The sequence below is a fragment of the Triticum dicoccoides genome, chromosome 5A (assembly GCF_002162155.2).
Source record: "Triticum dicoccoides isolate Atlit2015 ecotype Zavitan chromosome 5A, WEW_v2.0, whole genome shotgun sequence".
NCBI classification, from domain to species: Eukaryota; Viridiplantae; Streptophyta; class Magnoliopsida; order Poales; family Poaceae; genus Triticum; species Triticum dicoccoides.
Genome location: NC_041388.1, coordinates 584,813,312 through 584,831,570, shown reverse-complemented (window position 1 = coordinate 584,831,570; position 18,259 = coordinate 584,813,312).

Here is an 18,259-nt window from a genome sequence, read left to right as displayed (position 1 = left end):
TTCTTCAATAGGTAAAGGATTTGGATTATATGTTTCTTCAACAGGCGGTAAATTAAGACAATGTATTTCTTCAATAGGAGGTAAATTCTTAACATCTTCAGCTTTAATACCCTTTTCTTTCATAGATTTCTTTGCCTCTTGCATATCTTCAGGACTGAGAAATAGAATACCCCTCTTCTTCGGAGTTGGTTTAGGAATAGGCTCAGGAATTGGCTCCGGAGGTGTCCAATTATTTTCATTTGTCAACATATTATTCAATAGAATTTCAGCTTCATCCGGTGTTCTTTCCCTGAAAATAGAACCAGCACAACTATCCAGGTAATCTTTGGAGGCATCGGTTAGTCCATTATAAAAGATATCAAGTATTTCATTTTTCTTAAGAGAATGATCAGGCAAAGCATCAAGTAATTGGAGAAGCCTCCCCCAAGCTTGTGGGAGACTCTCTTCTTCAATTTGCACAAAATTATATATATCCCTTAAAGCAGCTTGTTTCTTATGAGCAGGGAAATATTTAGCAGAGAAGTAATAAATCATATCCTGGGGACTACGCACACAACCAGGATCAAGAGAATTAAACCATATCTTAGCATCACCCTTTAACGAGAACAGAAATATTTTAAGGATGTAAAAGTAGCGAGTTGTCTCATCTTTAGTGAATAGGGTAGCTATATCATTCAGTTTAGTAAGATGTGCCACAACAGTTTCAGATTCATAACCATGAAAAGGATCAGATTCAACCAAAGTAATTATATCAGGATCAACAGAGAATTCATAATCCTTATCAGTAACAAAGATAGGTGAAGTTGTGAAAGCAGGGTCAGGTTTCATTCTAGCATTTAGAGATTGCTTACTCCATTTAGCTAATAATTTTTTAAGATCAGTTCTATTTCTGCAAGCTAAAATAGCTAAAGAAGCATCTTGATCAAAAACATAACCCTTAGGAATGGCAAGTGGTTCTTCATCATCACTTTCATCAGTATCATCAGATTCAATATTTTCAATTTCTCTAGCCCTAGCAAGTTGTTCATCAAGAAAAGCACTAAGTGGCATAGTAGTATCAGGCATAGAGGTAGTTTCATCATAAGTATCATGCATAGCAGAAGTGGCATCATCAATAACATGCGACATATCAGAACGAATAGCAGAAGCAGGTGTAGTTGTCGCAAGCGTACTCAAAACAAAAGGTGAATCAAGTGCGGAGCTAGATGGCAGTTCCTTACCTCCCCTCGTAGTTGAGGGATAGATCTTGGTTTTTGGATCTCTCAAGTTCTTCATAATGATAAGCAAATATATATCCCAAGTGACTCAAAGAATAGAGCTATGCTCCCCGGCAACGGCGCCAGAAAATAGTCTTGATAACCCACAAGTATAGGGGATCACAACAGTTTTCGAGGGTAGAGTATTCATCCAAATTTATTGGTTCGACACGAGGGGAGCCAAAGAATATTCTCAAGTATTAGCATTTGAGTTGTCAATTCAACCACACCTGGAAACTTAATATCTGCAGGAAAGTGTTTAGTAGCAAAGTAATATGATAGTAGTGGTAACGGTAGCAAAAGGTAATAGTAGTAAAAGCAATGTTTTTGGTATTTTGTAATGATGATAGCAATAGCAACGGAAAAGTAAATAAGCGAAGAACAATATATGGAAAACTCGTAGGCAATGGATCGGTGATAGAGAATTATGCCGGATGCGGTTCATCATGTAACAGTCATAACCTAGGGTGACATAGAACTAGCTCCAGTTCGTTGATATAATGTAGGCATGTATTCCGAACATAGTCATACGTGCTAATGGAAAAGAACTTGCATGACATCTTTTGTCCTACCCTCCCGTGGCAGCGGGGTCCTTACAGAAACTAAGGGATATTGAGGCCTCCTTTTAATAGAGAACCGGAACAAAGCATTAACACATAGTGAATACATGAACTCCTCAAACTATGGTCATCACCGGTAAGTATCCCGATTATTGTCACTTCGGGGTTAACGGATCATAACACGTAATAGGTGACTATAGACTTGCAAGATAGGATCAAAAACACTCATATATTGATGAAAACATAATAGGTTCAGATCTGAAATCATGACACTCAGGCCCTAGTGACAAGCATTAAGCATAGCGAAGTCATAGCAACATCAATCTCAGAACATAGTGGACACTAGGGATCAAACCCTAACAAAACTAACTCGATTACATGATAGATCCCATCCAAACCATCACCGTCCAGCAAGCCTACGATGGAATTACTCACGCACGGTGGTGAGCATCATGAAATTGGTGATGGAGGATGGTTGATGATGACGACGGCGACGGGCTTGGCGGCGGCTCCGTATCGTAAAACGCGATGAATTCTTCTCCTTGATTTTTTTCTCATCGAAACTCAATATATGGAGGTGGAGTTGGAGTCGGAGAGGCAACAGGGGGCCCACGAGGTAGGGGGCGCGCCATAGGGGGCAGGCGCGCCCCCACCCTCGTGGCAAGGTGGTGGGCCCCCTGGCCTCCATCTTTTGCAGGTATTTTTCTTATTTTCTGAAAAGTCGCTCCGTGAAGTTTCAGGTCATTCCGAGAATGTTTGCTCCCGCACATAAATAACACCATGGTAATTCTGGTGAAAACATCGTCAGTCCGGGTTAGTTCCATTCAAATCATGCAAGTTAGAGTCCAAAACAAGGGCAAAAGTGTTTGGAAAAGTAGATATGTTGGAGACGTATCATCTGCCTATGTAAAAAAATTAAGGCGGGATAAGGCAGTGTACGTATGTCGTTTCGCACACGGAGGTGACACATTCCCTCTCGGAACCAGGAGCCTTCTTGAGGGAAGCTCCGGTTTGCAAGACGCTTACACAAAAGCTTGTCCCAATTCGGCCAAAAAAATTAATGCAACATGTTGGTGCCATGTCATGACACCATGCCAAGTTTCATGATTTTCAGTCGTGTTTTGGAATTACAGGAATTAAAAAACCAAGTTTCTCAATCATTCCGGCTGAGCCACGACACCCAGATGTTTGAATTTTAATCCCATTTCTTGCATGAGACCTATAAATTCACCCAAAGACACACATGTGATTTTTCAGCAAACTTTGGTGCATTGGAGCATGTGCTTGTAGTTCAAATTTCAATTATGCACATTAAATGCCCAGAAACTCAATTAATTCATAAAAATGACAAACAAACCCGGAATAATTCCAAATTTAAACACGACAGTCATGTACTAGTTGCATGTTCACTGTACGTAAATGTTCTAGCAATTCAAACACCATCTTTCCCTCCGTAACACCATTTTGTCTTTCAAAACATAATGAAAAAAATCAGGTATACCACAAACAGTTTACTAGAAAGAATCGTGTGGGATGCGATATAAAATATCTTGGCGCACCATCTTGTCTGGCTTACGCAGGAAGCTTCATCTCTCCAGTCCACCGCCCCTGCTTGAACCACACTTGCGCGCCAGTTTCTCGCGGCACCAAGCGAAATTTTTTTGCCACCACGGAAATATCTATCTCCCCGCCCCCTCCTACCAAAAGCCACATTTCCATTGTTCCTCCTTGCTTTCCAAGTTCAAACCTTCACTGCTGCTTACTGGCAGCTCAGCCTCCTCGCCGGCGACCCTTCTTCTTGCAGCGCCGCCTCCTCGCCGGCTACCCTTCTTCTTGCAGCGCCGCCTCCTCGCTGGCGACCCTTCTTCTTGCTGCGCGGCCTCCTCACCGCCAACCCTTCTTCTTGTTGCGCGGCCTCATCGATATGGTCAGGTAATCCACACCCCACCCACACCATCCTCATCCTTTCCCGTCCCACATGCCCGACTGACGGAGCAACACCTTCCACCGAAATCACTGCCCCCCTCTTCCAATTAAGCACTGCCCACAACCATTTTACACGCAGTATAACGTGGAGCTGAGTAGCATGCGGCCGCACACGCGAACGAGGTTGCTATGGCTGACATGCGTGTCGACCGCCAGATCTTGGAGGGGCACCTCGTCTTCGATGCCACCGTCGAAACCGCTGCGCGGTTTTCTACTTTAAAATACAGTTCGTGATGTTTTCTCGAGGCCACCGCCAGTGCCTTCTAGTGATTTGTCCACTGTAATGTTAATATGCAATCTAATGTTCAGTTAACAGTTTGGTCCTCTGAAATGTAATGTTCAGTTAACACTTTGGTTCAACAATTGCTACATTTCGTAGTACTGTTCTCAAGCATTCTTTGTTTTGTTAACTGTCTTATCCTCTAGTACATGTTTTTATTCTGCAATGTCGTGCTCCGTTAACTATTTTGGTTCATTTGGTCTGCTGTCCATTTAACTGTTTGGTTCAGTTCTACAATTTGATTTTCATTTGCTGTGGGTACAATTTTGTATTGTTATGCATGTGACACCAATCGAATTTGGCTGTACTAAATACATATTCTACTGATAGTATGGTAACTCTTAGTTAACCTGATCAAGATCTTCCTTATATGTGTTGCAAGGAAACAATGGGAGACACTGCGGTTTACCATCGAGGTTTTTTCAAGCAGGGTCCTTTGGCTAATAGCACATTATTGTGCAGTTGCAGGAATCATTCTAATATTTAGGTTTCTTACAATTTGGTCTTGCACATGTAGGTCCTGCTGTCAGAGGCTTAGACCCACTGTTCGACCCATTTTGCATATGGGGAAATGAGATGTCCATGAATATCAGTCAAGTCAAGAAACTCAGAAAGATTGTTAGTATGAAGAAACTTGCAACGAATAACAGCAAGATCTTTGTTTGCACAATGAAGAAGACATCAGTCAACTATAGGATGGTACCAACTCTTTTACCTTGTTTTTACCCCTTGCGCCATTTCAAATTTACAACAGCGATTTATTCATAGCTTTGTTTTCAGTACTTTTCAAAGAAGTTCACCGATGATTACCTCTCAAACCACCTGCATGGTCAAGAGGCGAGGAAGGTATTCATTCAACACCCATGGTACAATATTGAAGTCTTGCTGAAGAGGACGAAGGTTGGGTGGGCAATTATCCATAGCCACTTGCCTAAAGTTGCAAGGACATTCAACATCACTAAAGGCTCAATATTTGCCTTCCGCTTCTGCAGTTTCCCAGATGAGATTCATCTGTCTATTTACCGTGTATGATACTACTTTCCAAAGGTTTTTTATGTTGCATGTGAAACTTGGTGTTGTTGTGTAATGGTGTAACTGAGTGCCGAAGCTATCTGATGTAATTCGATTATGAAATCCTGGCCGCTTTTATACGGATATGAAATATCAGGCATGTTTTATAAGAAATATCAGTTTGATTAGTACATGGATTATCAATAATAGGCTAATTACCCTGCTTATTGGGGTTTTCTATTGCAAACGGTTACTCAGACAGCACCGTGGGCGATGAACTCAAACAACCCGCATGGTTTCTAGAAAGTAGGCGTGTTCGATCAACTAACAATCACACACGGCTTCCGGCAGCGAACTATTTGCATTAGGCCACCTTGCACACACGTTTCCACAAAAAGAACTGTGTGGGATGTACATACCCACGGAAATGAATTTCTAGGATTCACCGTGTGGGATGTACATATCTACGGAAATGATTTCTGGGATTCACCGTGTGGGATGAACATACCTACAGAAATGATTTCTGGGATTCACCGTGTGGGATGTACATACCTACGAAAATGATATCTGGGATTCACCGTGTGGGATGTACATACCTACGGAAATGATTTCGGGGATTCACCGTGTGGGATGTACATGCCTACAGAAATTATTGGGTTTCCATGCCTCGCCTGATCGCACACAGCCCCAGCCTGGGTCCCATGAGGGCCTATCCCTGACAATTTCTGGGTTGTGTGGGAAGGACCCCGCTATTGCCCACACTCACTTGGCGATGGTTCCAAATGCCGTTGTGGAAAGGGGTTTTAAACCGTTTGTTTAGGACGTCGTTGTACTAGTGTTGTCTTGTAGAACTTAAAGGTATACTCAAAATAATTTCCTTGTCCATCTGAAATAAATGCTCTTCCAACAAGTTTTGATTCCAAACAACATTCAACGGGTCAATAAGATCAACAATCATAGTGGGGGATCCATGGTTTTTGCCACAACTGTGATAGATTGCTTTGGATCAGGGTAGGCTAGATCATCCGATAAACCTACCTTCTGCTTGTCTAGACGAGGAACTCCCGGTGCCGGCCATGGTGACGGTAGCCGGTAATGGCAGAGAGTGGATGGCGGTGGTGGTGGAACTTCCCGTGAGCACCGCGCTAACCCTATATCGGTAGGGAGTGTCGGTGGGTGATAACCCACAAGTATAGGGGATCGCAACAGTTTTCAATAAGTAAGAGTGTCGAACCCAACGAGGAGCTAAAGGCAGAACAAATATTCCCTCAAGTTCTATCGACCACCGATACAACTCTACGCACGCTTGATGTTCACTTTACCTAGAACAAGTATGAAACTAGAAGTACTTTGTAGGTGTTGTTGGATAGGTATTCAAGATAATAAAGAGCAAGTAAATAAAAAGTAGGGTCCGTTTAGATAAAGACACAACTAAGTTAGGTTTAGTAGAGAGTTTGTTGTTACGAGAAAGTTATTTGTCCCTAGGCAATCGATAACTAGACCGGTAATCATTATTACAATTTTATTTGAGGGAGAGGCATAAGCTAACATACTTTCTCTACTGGGATCATATGCACTTATGATTGGAACTCTAGCAAGCATCCGCAACTACTAAAGATTCATTAAGGTAAAACCCAACCATAGCATTAAAGCATCAAGTCCTCTTTATCCCATACGCAAACAACCTACTTACTCGGGTTTGTGCTTCTGTTCACTCGGCCACCCACCATAAGCAAATCATAAACATATTGCAACACCCTACAACGGGAATCCCTCACGCCTGCACGACATGGAGAGCACCATAGGACAACACCAATAATAAAACATGCAACTCAAACCAATCTTGATCATCAAATAGCCATTAGGACAAAATGGATCTACTCAAACATCATAGGATAGCCATACATCATAGGGAAATAATATATAGCATTGAGCATCATGTTTAAGTAGATATTACAGCGGGTGAGAGAGAGGTTACACCACTGCATAGAGGGGGGAAGAGTTGGTGGTGAAGGCGGTGAAGTTGTTGGTGAAGATGACGGTGATGATGATGGCCCCCGGTGGCACTCCGGCGCCACCGGAAGCAAGGGGGAGACGGGCCCCCTTCTTCTTATTATTCCTTGACCTCCTCCCTAGATGGGAGAAGGGTTTCCCCTCTGGTCCTTGGCCTCCATGGCATGGGAGGGGCGAGAGCCCCTCCGAGATTGGATCTGTCTCTCTGTCTCTCTCTATTTCTGCGTTCTCCGCTGGCTCTGTTTCACTGTTTCATGTATATATGGAGATCCATAACTCCGATTGGCCTGAAACCTTTGCCATGATTTTTTTCTGAAAATTAGCTTTCTTGCGGCAAAAGAAGAGCGTCAACTGCCTTACGGGTGGCTCACGAGGGTAGGGGCGCGCCCCCCTGCCTCATGACCACCTCAGGCACCGTCTCGTGTGGATTTTTCTTCCGGAATTTTCCAAATATTTCAAAAATTATCTCCGTCCGTTTTTATACCGTTTGGACTCCGTTTGATATGGATATTCTGCGAAACCAAAAACATGCAACAGACAGGAACTAGCACTAGGCACTGGATCAATATGTTAGTCCCAAAAATAGTATAAAAAGTTGCCAAAAGTATATGAAAGTTGTAGAATATTGGCATGGAACAATAAAAAATTATAGATACGACGGAGACGTATCAGCATCCCCAAGCTTAATTCCTGCTCGTCCTCGAGTAGGTAAATGATAAAAAAGATAATTTTTGATGTGGAATGCTACCTAGCATAATCTTGATCATATGTCTAATCATGGCATGAATATTAGGACACGAGTGATTCAAAGCAATAGTCTATCATTTGACATAAAAACAATAATACTTCAAGCCTACTAATAAATCAATCATGTCTTTTCAAAATAACATGGCCAAAGAAAGTTATCCCTACAAAATCATATAGTCTGTCTATGCTCCATCTTCACCACACAAAATATTCACATCATGCACAACCCCGATGACAAGCCAAGCAATTGTTTCATACTTTTGACGTTCTCAAACCTTTTCAACTTTCACGCAATACATGAGCATGAGCCATGGACATAGCACTATAGGTGGAATAGAATATGATGGTGGAGAAGACAAAAAGGAGAAGATAGTCTCACATCAACTAGGCGTATCAACGGGCTATGGAGATGCCCATCAATAGATATCAATGTGAGTGAGTAGGGATTGCCATGCAACGGATGCACTGGAGCTATAAGTGTATGAAAGCTCTAACTGAAACTAAGTGGGCATGCATCCAACTTGCTTGCTCATGAAGACCTCGGGCATTTGAGGAAGCCCATCATCGGAATATACAAGCCAAGTTCTATAATGAAAATTCCCACTAGTATATGAAAGTGATAACTCAAGAGACTCTCTATATGAAGAACATGGTGCTACTTTGAAGCACAAGTGTGGAAAAAGGATAGTAGCACTGCCCCTTCTCTCTTTTTCTCTCATTTTTTTGTTTTTTTTTGGCGGGCTTCTTTGGCCTGTTTTTTTGGGCTTCTTTGGCCTCTTTTATTTTTTTGTAAAGTCCGGAGTCTCATCCCGACTTATGGGGGAATGATAGTCTCCATCATCCTTTCCTCACTGGGGCAATGCTCTAATAATGATGATCATCACACTTTTATTTACTTACAACTCAATATTACAACTCAATGTCTAGAACAAAGTATGACTCTATATGGATGCCTCCGGCGGTGTACCGGGATGTGTAATGATCTAGCGTAGCGATGACATCAAAAAACGGACAAGCCATGAAAACATCATGCTAGCTATCTTACGATCATGCAATGCAATATGACAATGAATGCTCAAGTCATGTATATGATGATGATGGAAGTTGCATGGCAATATATCTCGGAATGGCTATGGAAATGCCATAATAGGTAGGTATGGTGGATGTTTTGAGGAAGGTATATGGTGGGTTTATGGTACCGGCGAAAGTTGCGCGGTACTAGAGAGGCTAGCAATGATGGAAGGGTGAGAGTGCGTATAATCCATGGGCTCAACATTAGTCATAAAGAACTCACATAATTATTGCAAAAATCTATTAGTCATCGAAACAAAAGTACTACGCGCATGCTCCTAGGGGGATAGATTGGTAGGAAAAAGACCATCGCTCATCCCCGACCGCCACTCATAAGGAAGACAATCAACAAATAAATCATGCTCCGACTTCATCACATAACGGTTCACCATACGTGCATGCTCGGGAATCACAAACCTCAACACAAGTATTTCTACTAATCCACAACTACCCACTAGCATGACTCTAATATCACCATCTTTATATCGCAAAACTATTGCAAGGAATCAAACATATCATATTCAGTGATCTACAAGTTTTATGTAGGATTTTATGACTAACCATGTGAATGACCAATTCCTATCATCTCTCTAAATAGATATAAGTGAAGCACGAGAGTTTAATTCTTTCTACAAAAGATATGCCCGTGCCCTAACAAATATAAGTGAAGAAAAAGAGCATTCTACAAATGATGGTTTTCTATGTAAAAAGAAACAGGCAATCCATACTCCAAATGATATAAGTGAAGCACATGAAGCATTCTATAAAGCCATACTCAAAAGATATAAGTGAAGTGCAATGAAAATTCTATAAATCAACCAAGGACTATCTCATACCAGCAAGGTTCATAAAAGAAAAAAGAAAACTAAATGCAAAAGACGCTCCAAGATTGCACATATCGCATGAACGAAACGAAACGAAAACATACCGATACTTGTTGAAGAAAGAGGGGATGCCTTCCCAGCATCCCCAAGCTTAGATGCTTGAGTCTCCTTGAATATTTACTTGGGGTTCCTCAGGCATCCCCAAGCTTTAGCTCTTGCCTCTCTTCCTTCTTCTCACATCGAAACCCTCTCAATCATCGAACACTTCATCCACACAAAACTTCAACAGAAAACTCGGGAAGATCCGTTAGTAAAATAAAGCAAATCACTACTCTAAGTACTGCCGCAAACCAATTCATATTTTGTTTTTGCATTGTTTATACTTTAATATAACTTTTTCGTGGCTTAATCCACTAATATAAATTGATAGTTTCATCAAAACAAGCAAACTATGCATCAAAACAGAATCTATCTAAAACTGAACAGTCTGTAATAATCTGAACATTCACCATACTTCTGATACTTGAAAAATTCTACCAAAATTAGGAAAATAAACAATTTGTATAGGAAGACAGTGCAAAAAGAATCAGAACCATTTGACGTTCCGGCTAAAAATGTAAAATCACGCACTACAGCCAAAGTTTCTGTCCTGCACCGTACAAACCATCAAGCAAATGTAAACATCCTAAAGGCAAACCTTGGCACATTATTTTTATAATACAATGGAATTGTACAAGGGATAATTATTTTTGTTGAAAATTTTCTGTAATCAAGATTCACAAAGTTTCAGTGAGCATGAACAAAGTTCAAGGAGCTCTCCCACTTCAACAATGCTTGTCTTTCTCACTTTCACTTTCCTTTTTGAAAAGGTTTTGAGTTCCCCTCTTTATTTTTGTTGTTTTTAAACTATATGAAAGCACTCAACAGAAATAAATGACTCCCTAAAACTTCGAGGTTGTCTCCCTGGCAGCGCTTTCTTTAAAGCCATTAAGCTAGGCATATAGTGCTCAAGTAATGGATCCACCCGGATCCTAAGGTATATCAAAGCCAATTTTAATTAACAATGATTTAGCATTTAGTAGTGAGCACAAAGTAACATATATCATGTAACAATGAAGTCTAACTCTCTTCCTATGCATCAGCATGTCATAAAAGAACAATTCATGCACACAAAGTAAAGGCCAATGCATAGTATAAACAGATTCTTGCAATTTTATCATATTGGAAACATAGAGAGGTGGAGATATAGTTCCTCTCTCATAATAATTGCAAGTAGGAGCAGCAAGCACATGCATATTATATATATCAAAATCATCATGTGTAGTAGTAAAAGGCAACCCATCAATATAATCCTTAATAAGGGCAAATTTCTCCGATATAGTGTAGTTTGGAGAATTCAAAAAGATAATATGACTATCATGCGTGGGTGCAATAGCAACAATTTCATTTTTAACATAAGGAACTATAGCAAGTTCATCTCCATAAGCATAATTCATATTGGCATCTTGGCCACAATCATCATCAAAAAGGGATATTTCAAAAGAATCCAAGGGATCATAACAGTCATCATAGCAATCATCCTTCGGTAAGCACGAAAGGGAATTAAGCAATGTATGAGTTGAAGAGTTACTCTCATTAGAAGGTGGGCATGGGTGATCAATCCGCTCTTCCTCCTTTTGTTCTTCGCTCTCCTCATCATCCTTTTCATCCAATGAGCTCATAGTTTCATCAACTTCTTCTTCCATAGATTCCTGCAAAATATTAGTCTCTTCTTGGACAGCGGAGACTTTCTCAATAAGCGCATTAATATAGGAATTATATTCATAATTATCATAGCAATATTTTAAGATAGCTAAATTTTCAGGCCTATAAACATCATCACCATAAGCTTCATTTTTTCGAACAAAGATTCAATTTCATAAGCACCCTTAAAAGCAACAAATTCTTCTATTTGTTCCACATCATAGTAATCATATATACCTCTAGCATAAGAAGCCAAGGTTTCATTATCATTAAATTCACATGAAAAGGGAAGGTGTGGAGCCTTCATCCTAGAGCAACAAGTAATATCATAACTCAAGCATACTTGCCGAGCATACCACCTCAATATATAAATTTGATCCCATAATAGTTTACTTTTTTGTGTCAAGCGATAATCCCTAAAGTATTCACGTTGATCCAACCTTACTCCCATTACCAGATTGAATGAGGTTTTCTCAGGATTATCAAAGTGGTACATAATATTTTTCACACATTGAGCATCGAGGGTTTATGAGGTTCCTCATCTCCATGAGTAGCAAGTACACCTAATTTTTTTGGTATTTCGTGTTCCATATCCATAACTAAAGATAGAGAACAACTAAGAATAGCAAATAAAAATTACTTAGTGATAAAGCAAACAAGCACACACGAGAATATTCACCCCACGCTATTGCTCCCCGGCAACGGCGCTAGAAAAAGGTCTTGATAACCCACAAGTATAGGGGATCGCAACAGTTTTTGATAAGTAAGAGTGTCGAACCCAACGAGGAGAACAAATATTCCCTCAAGTTCTATCAACCACCGATACAACTCTACGCACGCTTGATGTTCGCTTTACCTAGAACAAGTATGAAACTAGAAGTACTTTGTAGGTGTTGTTGGATAGGTATGCAAGATAACAAAGAGCAATTAAATAAAAAGTAGGGGCTGTTTAGATAAAGACACAACTAAGTTAGGTTTAGTAGAGAGTTTGTTGTTACGAGAAAGTTCTTTTTCCCTAGGCAATCGATAACTAGACCGGTAATCATTACTACAATTTTATTTGAGGGAGAGGCATAAGCTAACATACTTTCTCTACTTGGATCATATGCACTTATGATTGGAACTCTAGCAAGCATCCGCAACTACTAAAGATTCATTAAGGTAAAACCCAACCATAGTGTCGGAGTAATCGACCACGGGTACCCCGAGGGCGGCGAGACAATAAATCAAGACATCGGGGCTAGCAAAGCCCCTCAGTTTGACTGCCCGGCCGCTCCTGCCGGCTCCCCGCCCGACTGCTCTGCCCGGCCGGCTGCCGACTACGCCAACCAGCCGGCTGCCGACTGCACCAACCAGCCGGCTACCGACTGCAGCCCTACCTGACACCGACAAGACCCTGACACGATGGCCATCCCGCGGACAAGACGGCTATACCCGGACACTGTTGAGAAATAGTGATACACTGTAGCAGGTGTGAGATGTCACATCGTTGTCTCCCAAATAGTGAAGTTGGTCACATGGGCCATCCCTTGTCCCCTGGGCTCCTCTTTATAAGGAGCACCAGGGGAGGCTCACGGCCAGGGGTGCCACTATGGCCTCTTGGCCATTCACTCCCACGCATGCATGCTAGCTAGCAAGATGGCTAGCTAGCTCACGCCCACATCCATCCATCCACCCATTCATACACACATGGACTCACACACTCTCACGCATGAGCATGGCCGGCCACTAGCTAGCTCACATACACATATGAGACATATACCAGATCAGATGCACTTGGCACTGATCCCAGATACAGCTCCAGGAGCACTTTGTACTGCCCGATGTACACCCCAGATAGATACACTCAGACATGCAGCAGTAGGAGTATTATCTCTCCGGAGAGCTCCGAAGCTGGGTAAACCACCGCGTGCTACTCGCATACCCGCTCCCGGGCCTATCAGTAGCAGTCTTACCCACACATTAAGCCCTTGTGGCATCTGTCGACTCGCAAGCCCCCTGTGAGAAATACCACGACACATAGCATTAAAGCATCAAGTCCTCTTTATCCCATACGCAAACAACCTACTTACTCGGGTATGTGCTTCTGTTCACTCACGCCACCCACCATAAGCAAATCATAAACATATTGCAACACCCTACAGCGGGAATCCCTCACGCTTGCGCGACACGGAGAGCACCATAGGACAGCACCAATAATAAAACATGCAACTCAAACCAATCTTGATCATCAAATAGCCATTAGGACAAAACGGATCTACTCAAACATCATAGGATAGCCATACATCATAGGGAAATAATATATAGCGTTGAGCACCATGTTTAAGTAGAGATTACAGCGGGTGAGAGAGAGGTTACACCACTGCATAGAGGGGGGAAGAGTTGGTGGTGAAGGCGGTGAAGTTGTTGGTGAAGATGACGGTGATGATGATGGCCCCCGGTGGCACTCCGGCGCCACCGGAAGCAAGGGGGAGAGGGGCCCCCTTCTTCTTCTTCTTCCTTGACCTCCTCCCTAGATGGGAGAAGGGTTTCCCCTCCGGTCCTTGGCCTCCATGGCGTGGGAGGGGCGAGAGCCCCTCCGAGATTGGATCTGTCTCTCTGTCTCTCTCTGTTTCTGCGTTCTCCGCTGGCACTGTTTCACCGTTTCGTGTATATATGGAGATCCGTAACTCCGATTGGCCTAAAACCTTCACCGTGATTTTTTTTTCGAAAATTAGCTTTCTTGCAGCAAAAGAAGAGCGCCAACCGTCTTACGGGTGGCTCACGAGGGTAGGGGGCGCGCCCAGGGGGGCAGGCGCGCCTCCCTGCCTCGTGACCACCTCGGGTACCGTCTCGCGTGGATTTTTCTTCTAGAATTTTCCAAATATTACAAAAAGTATCTCCGTTCATTTTTATCCCGTTTGGACTCCGTTTGATATGTATATTTTGTGAAACCAAAAACATGCAATAGACAGGAACTGGCACTGGGCACTGGATCAATATGTTAGTCCCAAAAATAGTATAAAAAGTTGCCAAAAGTATATGAAAGTTGTAGAATATTGGCATGGAACAATCAAAAATTATAGATACGATGGAGACGTATCAGTGGGGATTGTGGCAGCGATGAACTTCGTCAGTCGTGCCCCGGCCCCACCTATGTTAATATAGCGCGGGTCACATGGGCCCACCAACCATAATGGGTTGGGCACCCCCGATCATGGCGCATTGACCAAGGGCCTGGCAGGCCGTTGGGCCTGCACAGAGGAGATCAACCTAACATTCTCCCCCTTCATCTCAACACTTTTAACCTTATACTTTCTAGTTTATTTGTTTCATCACATATTGGTACATAGAGCATGTTTCGTCGTCACAGCTCAACTGCCGATAGAATCATACAGCTACAACATACGTTTTGTTCAGAAACAAATTATGTTCCTTTTGGGCCTATCCAGGAATCATAAGGCTTTCCCTTAAACCCATGTCGGCTAAGTGTTCCTTGAACACATTGGGTGGTAAGCCTTTCGTTAGCGGATCCACAAGCAATCGTTTGTCCTTATATGCTCGAGACTTATAGTTTGATCCTGGATTTTATCTTTCACAACATAATACATTATCTCTATTGTTTTGGCAGCATTACTTGACTTGTTGTTGTGAGCTAGAACACTGCGGGCTAGTTGTCACAGTACATCTTTAGTGGTTTGTGAATACAATCTACCACTTTCAAGTCGGGTACAAATTTCTTTAGCCATATCGCCTGCCCCGTGGCTTTAAAGCATGCTACGAATTCTACATATATCGTGGATGATGCAACTATCGACTGTTTGGAGATTTTCCATGAAATAGCTCCCCCAACGAGGGTGAATACGTATCCTAACCTGGATTTTCTATCATCTTTGTCCCCCGCAAAATCTGCGTATGAATACCCTTTTATCTCTAGGGATCACTTCTCCTGTATATTAGCATGTAGTCCTTCGTGCCTTGTGCATAACGTAATGCTTTCTTTACCATCTTGCAGTGCTCTATGCCTGGATTCTCTTGATATCTATCGAGTACCCCGGTGATAAAGGCTAAGTCAGGGCAAGTGCACACTTGTGCATACTGTAAGCTGCCAACTGCCGAAGCATATGGTAATGCTTTCATTTGATCGATCTCGTACTGGTTCTTGGGACATTGGAATTTCCCAAAACTATCGCCCTTAACTATAGGAGCAGGTGTGGCTTTACTCACATACATATTATACTTTTTAAGAACCTTTTCTAAATATGCTTTCTGCGATAGTCCTAAGACTCCATTGTTCCTATCTCGGTGAATTTCTATGCCCAAAACATATTATGCTTCACCAAGATCTGTTATGTCAAAATTTGAGGATAAGAACTTCTTTGTTTCTTGTAGTAGACTAACATCACTACTAGCAAGCAGGATATCATCCACATACAAGATTAGGAAAATATATTTCCCATTTTTAAACTTTGCATAAATGCAATTATCCTCAATATTTTCTTTAAATCCAAAACTTTTAATCTCTGGATTAAACTTTAGATACCACTGTCTAGAGGCTTGTCTTAATCGATAAATGGATTTCTTCCGGTGGCATCCCATATTTTCCTTGCCATCCATGATAAAACCCTTGGGTTGTTTCATGTAGACCTTTTCTTTCAACCACCATTCAGAAATGTCGTAACTAATGCCATTATGATGTAACTCTAAATCATAATGTGCAACTAATGCCATTATGATTCTGAAGGAATCCTTACATGAGACTGTGGAAAAAATCTCATTGTAGTCTATCCCTTCTCTTTGAGTAAATCATTTTGCCACGAGCCGTGCTTTATACGTTTCTACATTCCCTTTAGAGTTATACTTAGTTTTGTAGACCCATTTACAACCTACTTTGGCTTCTTTAGGAATTTCCTCTAAGTCCCAAACATCTTGGAACTCATCGATTTCACCTCGTCTTCCATTGCCTTCACCCACTTTGATGAATGAGGGCTTCTCATGGCTTCTTCATACGAGGTGGGATCTTTTTCTGTATGAAATATTTCCGTGTTAGGAACTTTATAATCAGTAGAAATAGCTGACTTTTTGTGTCTTGTAGACCTTCTAAGGGCCTCAGTTTCTGGCACATTTTGTGCCTCAACTTCTGGCACCTCTTCTGAAATTTGCTGCTGTACCTTCCTTTCATGCTCAACAACGGGTTCAGTCAGCTCCTGACAGACAGGCTCTGGGTCTGCCCCCATAGTTGTCATGGGTGGAGTTGCAACTGGTAGTGAGAAAAATGGCTCCTGATTCATTGGATTAGGTGCATGCACCCTCTTCTCCTCAAGATCAATTTTTCGAGCTACCAAGCTCCCCCTCGTCATTTTGTCCTCTAAGAAGAGTGCATGTCTCGTTTCTACAAACTTTGTATATATGTCTGGGCAGTAGAAACGAAAACCCTTTGATCTGTCAGGATAGCCAATGAAGTGGCAACTCACTGTTTTGTGATCTAACTTTGCAATGTTTGGATTAAACATTTTGGCCTCAGCAGGGCAGCCCCACACCCTGAAGTGTTGTAGGGAGGGCACCCTTCCTGTCCATAGCTCGTACGGTGCTATGGGCACCGACTTGCTTGGTACTCTATTGAGAATGTGAATGGCGGTTTTAAGCGCCTCCATCCATAATCCCAATGGCAAGTTGGAATAACTCATCATGTTGTGCACCATATCCATAAGTGTACGGTTGCGCCTTTCAGCTACACTACTAGGGAAAAACTTATACACAGAAACTTACCAGTAGCGCGGGACAAAAAGAAGCGCTACTACAATTTACCACTAGCGCATGTTATCCAAACGCGTTGCAGCTAAGATCATAGCAGTAGCGCGTCTAACTATAGAGGCGATACTACTACTACAATTCCCCTTACTACTATTGCTAGGCTACCTATAGTAGTAGCGTGCCTAAGGAAAGCGCGCTGCTGCTAAGATTGTTGTAGCAGCGTGTTTCGCGCAGGAAGCGCTACTGCTAAGGAAAGGAAAAGTAAATGAAAAACATATAGAAAAGTAAATGAAAATGAAAGAAATAGAAAAATGGGAAGGAAAAAAGAAAATGTGAATGAAAATAAATGAAAAAGAAAAATAAAGGAGAAATGCGTAGCAGCAGCAGGCTTTATGGACAGGGGCTATAGCTAATGTAGCAGTAGCGCTTTCCGTGGAATGCGCTGCTGCTACTTTCCACTTAACCAACCGTTCTTCTTCCCCAACATCCACTTCCCCCAAATCCAACACGCGTGCGTCCGCTATCGCCGCAGCCATCACCCGGCCGCCACGCGCTCTCCCGTCGCCCTCTGCACGCCGTCAACACCGCCCCCGACCCCGACCTTGACGCCCCTCTACATCGCCGCCCTCCATCGTGCGCCCGCCGCCCCGACCCCGACCCCGTCCCCGACCTCGACGTCGTGTTCCCCTCTCCCTTACTCCGCCGGCGCCCGAGGTGAGCACGCCCTCCTCCTCCTCCCCTACATCTGCCTAGCTAGTGTTCTTAGGGTTAAATTTCAGAGTTCATCTAATTAGTTAGGGTTCATCAAATTAGATGCTAATTATGGCGGTAGTTGTTAAATAGAATTAGTTTTAGAGTTCATCAAATTAGTTAGGGTTAAATTTTAGAGTTCATCAAATTAGTTAGGGTTAAGTTTTAGAGTTCATCAAATTAGTTAGGGTTCATTAAATTTTAGAGTTCATCAAATTAGTTAGGGTTAAATTTTAGACTTCATCTAACTAGTTTTTTTTACTGTTTTTAGTAAGTGTTTAATAG